Raw genomic sequence first — 9902 nt, 5'->3', positions numbered from 1 at the left:
ATGACCTCCTGGGGCCTAAGTAGAGAGAAGGGCTTGTGGATGGAGTCCACAAACATGCATGTAGCATCCCACCTCCTTCCTTCCTACTCAGTTGCCTAGACACAGGAAGCAAAGAGAGAAGAAAGATGAGAAGACGAGACTAGAGCAGGGAGAAAGAAGGCACTCTGCATCTCTCCTTGAGAGGCCATATTGTGAGCTACTGGGGCCCAGGTGGACCACAAGCCCAACTCCTAGAGGACCACACCCAGCTGACTTTTAGGCCCTAGACTTCACCACCTGATCTACCTGCTTTGGGAAAGAAAGGAAAGGCAGCCTTCCAACTCTATCCAGCATCCTTCCCAGACTTGCCAACCAGTCTTATAAGCCTATGGTGGGCACTGGATCATGCTCACTTATTTTACCCATGGTAGCACCTGGAAACCCTCTCCACCTTCCAGGGTCACAGAATTACCTATTTGATAATGAAACTCCTCTATTGCTGGTGGGAGTATAAAATGGTTCAGGAGCTATAGAAAACTGTTTGGCAATCCTGAAAAAGACAAACGTATAATTACTATATGACCCAATAGCCCAAATGTCCTTCAATGGATGAATAAACAATTTGTGATATATCCATACAATGGAATATTATTCTTTCATAAAAAGGAATAAAGTATTAATACACGATTAACATGATGAACCTCAACATTGTGTTAAGTGAAAGAAGCCAGATGCAAAAAGTCAGGTATTGTATGATTCCATTTATAGGAAATATTCAGAATAGGTTAATCCATAGAGATTTGTCTGGGGAAGGAAGAAATGGGGTGCAATTGCCTAATGGATATGGGGTTTCCTTTTGGGAAAATGTTTTGGAACTAGATAGTGGTGGTGGTTGCTCAACATGGTGAATGCACTAAATGCCACTGAGTTGTTCATTTTATAATGGTGAATTTCATGTTATGTGAATTTCACCTCAAAAAAAAAAAAAATGTAGTAGGCATTTTCCAGGGAGTTCATTAAGTAGACCCATCTGCAGATTTCAGAATCTACTTTTTTTGGAAACAGAAGTTTGTGCCCACGTGAGTTACAGCCACTCCCCAGGGTTTGGGGCACCAGGCATCCACTTTGAACACTTGAAAGACGATCACAGGACCCCGGGATGCAGTTCTTTTGGACCCAGACTGCATCTTGACAGCCTCCTGCTCTGCCTGGCTCCCATCCCAAGGGAGCCTCCCTTTCAGGTTCCTGCTTCCCAGGCAGGCAGCAGATGCCTGATCAAGTGTTGAGGAGCTCAGCTTCCCATCTTCAGCTAACATCGTGCCATCTGCCCTCAAGGCTGGCCCACCCCTCCCTGATCATCTTGCTCCAAACATAGCTTGAAAAAGTCCTCCAGTTTTCTTTCCCACAGATTATTTTAATTACCCCCTAAATGGGCCCCTTGTTCTCTGGCATCTCTCACTCCCCCCCAAATCCTTTTCCCTTGAGCTTGGCCCTGGGCTAGCCTCTCTGGATATGGGCAGGGAAAGGAGGGGTCTCAGGCTGAATCAGGCACATTTTCTGCTCCCCTCAGCTCTAAAGCCTCACTAGATCGTTCTGCTCAAAGACCTTCAGTGACCACTCCCTAGAGCAGAGGGTTGTGTCCTTTGTAGATCTTGAACCTTTTGAGGTCCTGACAAAAGCTTTGTCCCCTTCCCTAAACAAATAAATATACACGACCAGCTGCAAGAAATACGTGGGCCTCCCTGACTTCTGCAGCCCATCCTAGAACCCCTAGGGCAGGGCTTCTCAAAGTGTGGTCCACAAGATGAGTACAGAAATGAAGAATCATGTTTGAGAAAACTTTATCATGATTTGACATTGCCACACATCCTAGTGCATGATCATTTTTGCGGTGTTTTATAAAAAACAACCTGAGTTCACAGCTGGAAATGTTTTGCTCTAGCCCCATTCTTTGCAGCCTCATCTCTGGCTACCTCCAGCAATAACACTCACATACACACACGTCCTGTGTCTTCCCTTCACACTCCATGGCCTTGTCCATACTGTTCCCCACATTGGGGTTGTCCTTTCCTTCCTCTGCACCTGTGGACACCTGACACCCACTTCCAGGCCCAGCTCAAATTCCATGTCCTCAATAAAACCTTCCCAATTCCAGCCCTGCCCTCCTCAGACACAGGCACATGGATGCAAACACATTCTAGCTGACAGTCCCTCTCCCCTGGGTTTTCTTAACACTCACTTAGCTTTATTTGTGACCATCTGGTTTGCTTCTCTGGGGGCAAAGCTTTCGTCCCCTTGGTCCCCCCTGTCTTCTCCATCCTCCAGAACATCTGTGCTTACGGATTTAGGGCAACCTGCTGTCCTGATTTTCTGGGGTCCTCCTGTGGCTGGGCCTCCATGTGCCCCGCTTCCATGCTGGAGGAGCATCTTCCCAAGATAGGATCCAGGCCCGTATACCACTCCCTGCGCCGTCCATCCCTGGCTTCACTCTCCTTATTAGAGGTCAGACTTTCTCAGTAAAAACCACTGGTATATGACTGGGGCCAAATATTAATACATACAAGACTTTAAGGGCTGGAAAACTTAATCTGACTGGTTTCCTTTTTTTGTTTTGTTTTGTTTTGTATGGGTTTTGGTTGCCCTGGGTCTTCATTGCTGGGCACGGGCTTCTCACTGTGGTGGTTTCCCTTATTTAAGAGCACAGGCTCTAGGCACACGGGCTCAGGAGTCGCAAGGCACAGGCTTAGCTGCCGCGCAGCACATGGAATCTTCCCAGACCAGGGATGGAACCTGTGTCCCCTCCATTGGCAGACATCGTCTTATCCAGCATACCACCATGGAAGTCCTTGATTTGTTGTTTAATAGGAAATTCTATTTGTATGTGATGCAAAATTCAAAAGGTGCAAAAAGAAAAGTCAACTTCCCTGTCACTGCCTCTGTTCCCAGTCACCCAGCTCCAGGCCCAGAAACAAATAATCACTCCCAGCTTCTTTGGTCTTTCAAGGCTTGCCTATATGTTCACAAGCATTTCTTTTGTGTTGTTTTATCCAAATGGCAGCAGACAATACACACTCAACAATATAAACTAGAGATTGTTCTGTGCAAGCACATATGAAGGTACCCTGTTGACAGATGTGGTGCAAGCGATACCCTGCCAGTTACTTTATTTTACAAAATGTGAGTTTATATGTACAATAAATTCCTAGAAGCAGAATAGCTGGATAAAGGGTATGTGCATAATAGCTGTTTTAAATATGAACCATTACTTCTGGTTTTGCTCTGACTAATGGCACCATAGCAACCAGTTTTTCCCAATTTGGCCACTTACTTCTCTTGTGGTGTGTGACTTGGAAAAACTGAGGCAGAGACGCAAACAACCTCCCTACCCCGCTCCTGGGAGAATTCAAATCCCAGATCCTGGGCAAGGGGTCTGTAAGCAGGAAGACATTCAGTTTCCCAGAGTTAGAAAATTGCCCCAAGGATCCTGCCCATCTTGAGAAACAGGGAAAGAGGGGATGTAAGAAAATAGCAACCCACTCCAGTATTCTTGCCTGGAAAATCCCATGGATGGAGGAGCCTGGCAGTCTACAGTCCATTGGGTCGCAAAAAGTTGGACATGACTGAGGGGCTTTACTTTCACTTTCACTTTCTAGCCCCCAAAGAGAAAAACTAAAATAATGACCACCTCATATATGAAGGAGACAAGCCAGAGGACACCCAAAGTGTCCCATGTCAGCATGGGAGACTGAAGTTAGCTCCCATTGTGAACTTCCTGTCCAAGGCACAGTCCTGGCTCTAGGCAGGGACAGTGGGTGACTCCCTACTCAGGGATCATTAAGCCAGGATTAAGGGTGGAGGCCTTGCCAGGCCTGCTGGGAGGCAGAAGGCTGGAACTGGTGACCCCTTAAACCACTATGTCGGGGCACAGCCTAGCCAAGGTGGAAAGGCGGAGAAGTAGATTAATTAAGGCAGGGCCCTTAACAGTCTTCAAAGCAACCCCATACTCAAGGGTTCAAGGAGGGAAAGCAAGGTTTGAGTAGCTCATTTTGCTGATGAGAAAACCAAAGCCCAGAGAGGTTAAGAAGCTTGCCTGAGTCTTCACAGGTGAACCAGGACTAGAAGTCAAGCCTTCAGACCCCAAGTCCAATGAGATGGCCTCCACTGTCCTGCCTCCGAGGCTGGAAGCTTCCCAAGCTAGGACCCAGGCCTTGGTTCCTCCACCCACCTCCCCAGGCCCACTGCAGCCTCACTCCTTCAATAGCGCCTCCCCACCAACACCCCAACTACACGGCCCCAGAACCGGACTGAGATGGCTGGAAGAGGTTGCAAACCCCTCTCCTGTCTAACAACTGAGCCGAGAGAGGAAGAAGGAGGTGGGAACAGGTCCCAAGCTCCCATCTCACTCATCCTCGCCCGTCTCAGTCTCAGACTCTCGTGATAAGAAAGTAGGCCAGTTTGGAATATGTCACGGATATTTTCAACATCCCCATCTGTACTACACAGCTTCGCACCCAGCCAAGTGGGGTGGAGTCGGAGCCTTCCTGCCGGATGAAAGGTACACCTGCTACCTCTGGGGCTCAGAGCCCACATGGGGGTGGGGACAAGCCCAGGAGGCCATGGAGGGCTCTGGGCAAGTGTTCAGCTGCCTGGACATGGGTAGGGGCGAAGGGGAATGGACAGGAGGCCAGTCATATCTGCCCTCCTCCCAGAGAAGCAGGAGCTGAAAGCTGTCACCCGTGGACACCATCCCGCTGCCCCTGTGAACAGTGTGTATGACCAGCCCAGAAGCTGAGCAATTTCCTACAGGGAAATGGGTCTGAAAAGCTTTATTAGAGAGATCATTGATATTTGAGGTGGGCCTTGAAAGGAGAGCAGGACTTTACTGGGTGGAAAAGATGGAGGAGCGTGTTCTCAGCCAAGGGGCATGCTTGAGGTAGGAGATGGGGGGTATAGAAGGCTGAGCAGGAATGGCAGCAAGAGAGACTGGATGGGGGTAGGTTAACATTGGAGCTGCTGCTGCTGCCAAGTTGCTTCAGTCGGGTCCGACTCTGTGTGACCCCATAGACGGCAGCCCACCAGGCTTCGCCGTCCCTGGGATTCTCCAGGCAAGAACACTGGAATGGGTTGCCATTTCCTTCTCCAATGCAGGAAAGTGAAATGTGAAAGTGAAGTCGCTCAGTCATGTCTGACTCTTTGCAACCCCATGGACTGCACCCCACCACGCTCCTCTGTCTATGGGATTTTCCAGGCAAGAGTACTGGAGTCGGTGCCATTGCCTTCTCCTAACATTGGGGAAGGAGCTGTTGATGGTGAATGCCCAGATAAGAAGCTTGGGGTGCACCCTGCATATGCCCACGAGGCTTTTAAGTGCCATGATTCAGAAAGAAGCCATAGCAGTTGACAGGGGGAAGTCACCCAAGGGGGCGCTGGGGAGCTGGGAGTGAGTGAGCGAGCATTCTCTTTGAACTGCCAGCCACCTAGACCATGTCCTCTTCCCATTGGCTGGTTGGGGGAGCAAACAAGATTGGGGAAGGGGAGACCAAAACGAGAAATGAACTCTTTACAGAGCTGTTAGAGACTTGCCAGGTTAAAGGAGACAAGGTCAGGACAGAGGCTGCATTGGAGAGATTCTTCTGGAAGGTTGGTAGAGGGGACACCTGGTCTCTATGTTTATTAATCACCTACTATGGGCACTCGCAAGATGGCCTCATTTAATCCTCACAATAAACCCAAGAGGCTTTCCCCCCTTTTTACAGATGTGGAAACTGAATTTAAATCTCAATAGAAAAGTAGAAAGAAATATAAGTTCTTTCCTTAAGGTCCCACAACATGTGCATGGGATAAGAATTCAGGTCTGTCCATTCACCTAACCCGTCTCCTTTACCTTTCACCACCTCCCAGGAAAGAAGCAAGGCTCCCTCCCAAAGAAATGACTCAAGCCCTAATCTTCAGCCCTCTCTCACTGTCTCCACCCTGGGCCAGGACTCTAGGGCCCCACAGCAATCCCATGAGATGAGCTACTTTCAGATGAGAAAACCAAGGCTCAGAGAAGTGAAGTGAAGTGACTTGCCCAAGGACACAAAGCTAATTAGTGGCAGAGGCAGGATTTAAACCCAGATCTCTTCTCACACCTACTCACCTTTCTAAGCACTTAGCGTCTTTGTTCCTCAGCTTCCTCATATGTAAAATGAGGGAAGATTAGAGAGAGGGCATGCAGATATAAGACACTTGGTACAGTGCTCAACAGTCCTTCAATGACCAAGAAATGTTTTCTGAGCATCTATGAGAAGCAGGACCCTCTTCTAGACATTGGGAGGTAAGAGAAAAAGAAACCAGTATCTGCTGTCTCAAGGTGGATACGAAGGCAAGGACTGAGAGGGGAGTGAGCCATGGACACAGAGATCAGACTCCATAATTGCTCCCACTAAGTTCTTGGGCAGTTCTCTCTGGACTTCTCTGCTTGTGGATCTAGAAAACAGGAGGATCCCAGAGCGGAGACGCTTCACACGGAGTAACCAGCCATGTACTCTGTCACTGCCAGTCCCCTAGGTGAGCAGCCCTCCCCCACCGGCTGTGAGACCAGCAAAGCTCCTTCCTCCCCCGCCACGCCGGCCTAGACTGCCCCTGTGGCCTGGACGGGCACTTTGCTTCCTGGTCCCTCTCCTCACAGGACGTGCAGCCCCTGCTTCTGGTCCTGTGGTGGACTCCATCTGAGTCCAGCCCAAAATCTGATGCTAGTATCTTAGAGGTTGTGACAGCTGGTGGTTCAGGGATGACCCTCAAGGCTCGAAAGCAGTCCTGAGAAATGGGCCCCAGCTTTTTTTTTTTTTTTTTGGGCCCCAGCTTTTTACTGTCAAGAGGTGAGGTGGATTCAACCTGAGTCAGGTGTGGATGGGCTTCTGGTCAAAATCAGGGTGCTCTTTGTAGGGAGAAGGGGAAGTTAGAGCCTAACCTGAAGAATATAACATAATCATAGTTGGGGCCATTCTTAGGCACTTAGGACACTATTTTATTTTGTTTAATCCTCTGTGTGTATAAAATCCTATTTTATTTATTTAAAATAATTAAAAAAATTTTTTTGGGGCCACAGTACATAGCTCATGGGATCTTAATTCCCCACCCAGGGATTGAACCCTGCCCGCTGCAATGGAAGGGTGGAGTGCTAACAGCTGGACTGCCAAGGAGTTCCCTAAAACCTTTCTATTTTAGAGCTGATAAAACTGAGGCTCAGAAGAGTGAAGTGAGCCCCTGAGGGAAACAAAAGACCCTGCTCCTCTCTGCTTTTAGCTGCCGGCCAGCTGAGCTCAGCCCTGCTGTCCCTGGGCTCTGAGTCAGGGCTGAACTCCAATCTTCAGGTCTAAACAAAGGCAGGGCAGCTGGGACCCAAGAAGTGGGGAAAAAGTCTTGCACCTCCCAGGGTATTGTTGGTCCTGTCACCCCTTCTTGGGGCAGCCACCCACTCAATCTCATCCCCAACCTCAGGGTCAGGAAGTAGGGCCAAGGTTGGAAGGTGAGGTCAGGTCCTTCTAGCTCCCCATTGCTGCTTCCATCACTCTGTCACTTTCTGTAAAAGCCTTGTGCCACCCTCGACCCTCTTCACTGGTGTTGTCTACTGACCTTGCCTTTTTCAGCTTATTGAAGTCTTTTGGCATCCCACCTCCTAGTGTACCCTGGGTAACTCTAAAGTCCCAGCCTCTGCATTCTACAACCTTCACATGTTTAATCACTTCCTCCTTTGCCTACACCCCTGTTCACATCTTAGACATTTTCACCAACCTATAAGTGCTCACATTTTCCTCTCTGACCTCATTTCTGCTCCTTTAGTTCACTTATTCTTTGGACAACTGTTATTCAGCCCCCTGACAACTGACCCAGAGATGTTTTCCCCATCCATCAGCTCCCTTCTGCCTTTGTTTTCTTCCTTTTTCAGCCCAGAGTCTCTGTTTTATAAGATCATCTAACTCTCTACCTTCAGTCTTTTGTGTTTACATTTGCCTGATAAAGCCCTGGATTTCTGATTCAGGAAGGCTACATATGTTTACCACATCATCTTTAAAAATCTGTTTGAAAATGACAGAGAAAAAAATATACTGGAGTTTTAAAGCACATTGCATTGTACTAATCAGAAGACTCTACAGAGAGGAGGAATCCAAGACCCCATAGAGGGAGCTACTCAAAGTGTGAATTTTCCTAACAGGACCTCAGATTTCCTGCTAACATCAAGAACAAAGCAAAGATATTACTCCCATCATCACAATTCAGTGTTCTGGAGGTTCTAGCCAGTGTGCTAAGGCAAGGGGGAAAAAGCATCTAGAATTGAAAGGAAGACTTAAAACTGTCTTTATGTGAAGACAGTGTGAATGTCCATGTACAAAATCTGATGGAACCTAAAAATATAGATACTAGAATGAATAGATGAGTTTAGCAAGACTGTGAGATGGGGCTTCCCAGGGGGTACTAGTGGTAAAGAACCCACCTGCCAGTGCAGGGGACATAAGAGACTCAGGTTCTATCCCTGGGCCGGGAAGAGCCCCTGGAGGAGGGCATGGCAACCCACTCCAGTATTCTTGCCTGGAGAATCCCATGGACAGAGGAGCCTTGGGGGCTACAGTTCATAAGGTCACAGAGAATTGGACACAACTCAAGCAACTTAGCACTCACGCACATGAGATGTAAGACCAATCTACAAAATCAATAGTCTAGCAATGCTATATTCTAGCAATGAACATGTGGAAATTGCCATTAAAAAAAAAAAAATACCAGGACTTCCCTGGCGGTTCAGTATTTAAGACTTCACACTTTCACTGCAGGGGGTGTGGGTTCAATCCCTGGTGGGGGAACTAACATCCTGAATGCCATGTGATCCCACCAAAAAATAATAATAATAAAAATTTTTAAATTTAAAAATATGTACAGTAGCATCAAAAAATATGAACTACTTAGAGATAAGCTTGACAAAGGATACATAAGACCTGTACACTGGAAACTACAAAACACTGCTTAGAAAAATCAAGAGACTCAATAAGATGGAGATATACCATGCTCATGGATCAGAAGACTTGATATTGTTAAAATATCAATTCTCCCCCAATTGGTCTATAAATTCAGTACAACCCCAGTCAAATACCCAGCAGGATTTTTTTAGAAACTGAAAAGTTGATTCTAAAATTCTTAGGGAAACACAAGGGACTTAGAATAGACAAAACAACCTCAAAAAGGAAGAAGAGGGGAACATTGGAGAGCACGTCCCCATGACAGGCAGTAAGGAAACCACAGCGCCTGGAGTTGCTGTAAAATAGTTGAACCAGCAGGAGTTCATCAGGGCTTTGGCAGCCTTTTTCCGGGAAGCTGGAAGTCCCTGGATGGGCAGACACCATCAAAATAGCCAAGCATAAAGACCTTACTAACTCCAGTGAGACCTGTGGAATGGCTTCCACAGTGCTGCACCTCTATCTCTGGAGATGTACTAGATAGGTTCCATGACCAAGATCTATGGGGACATCAGAGAAGCCATATTACATCTAGCAACTTCACTGGGGCTCCAAGAGTGTGGCCTGCCAATTCCTCCAAGTCCTGGAAGGGCTGAAAATGGTGGACAAGGAGCAAATGGGGGTCACAAGCTGGCACCTCAGAGATAGAGAGATATGGACAAAAATGTCAGACAGGGCGGCTGCCAATGAGAAGCATTAGAACAAATGCTTGGGGGCTTCCCTGGTGGCTCAGTGGTGGAGAATCCACCTGCCAATGCAGGAGACAGGGGTTCCATCCCTGATCAGGGAAGATCCCACATACCTCAGAGCAACCAAGCCCATGGGCCATAACTATTGATCCTGTGCTGTAGAGCCTGGGAGCCACAACTGCTGAAGCCCATTGTGCCCTAGAGCCCTTGCTTCACAACAAGAGAAGCCACTGCAGTGAGAAGC

The 9902-nt window shown here is 47.8% G+C and overlaps 1 pseudogene; it reads left to right on the top strand.

Moving 5' to 3' along the window:
• Positions 1–9230: 9230 nt before the first annotated feature.
• LOC136150135 (small ribosomal subunit protein eS19 pseudogene) lies at positions 9231–9669 on the top strand (annotated as a pseudogene).
• The last annotated feature ends 233 nt before the right edge of the window (positions 9670–9902 follow it).

Source organism: Muntiacus reevesi, chromosome 18 (assembly GCF_963930625.1).
Source record: "Muntiacus reevesi chromosome 18, mMunRee1.1, whole genome shotgun sequence".
Classification (NCBI taxonomy): Eukaryota; Metazoa; Chordata; class Mammalia; order Artiodactyla; family Cervidae; genus Muntiacus; species Muntiacus reevesi.
Note: the sequence above shows the minus strand (reverse complement) of the source record. Positions and strands in the feature narration are given on the sequence as shown.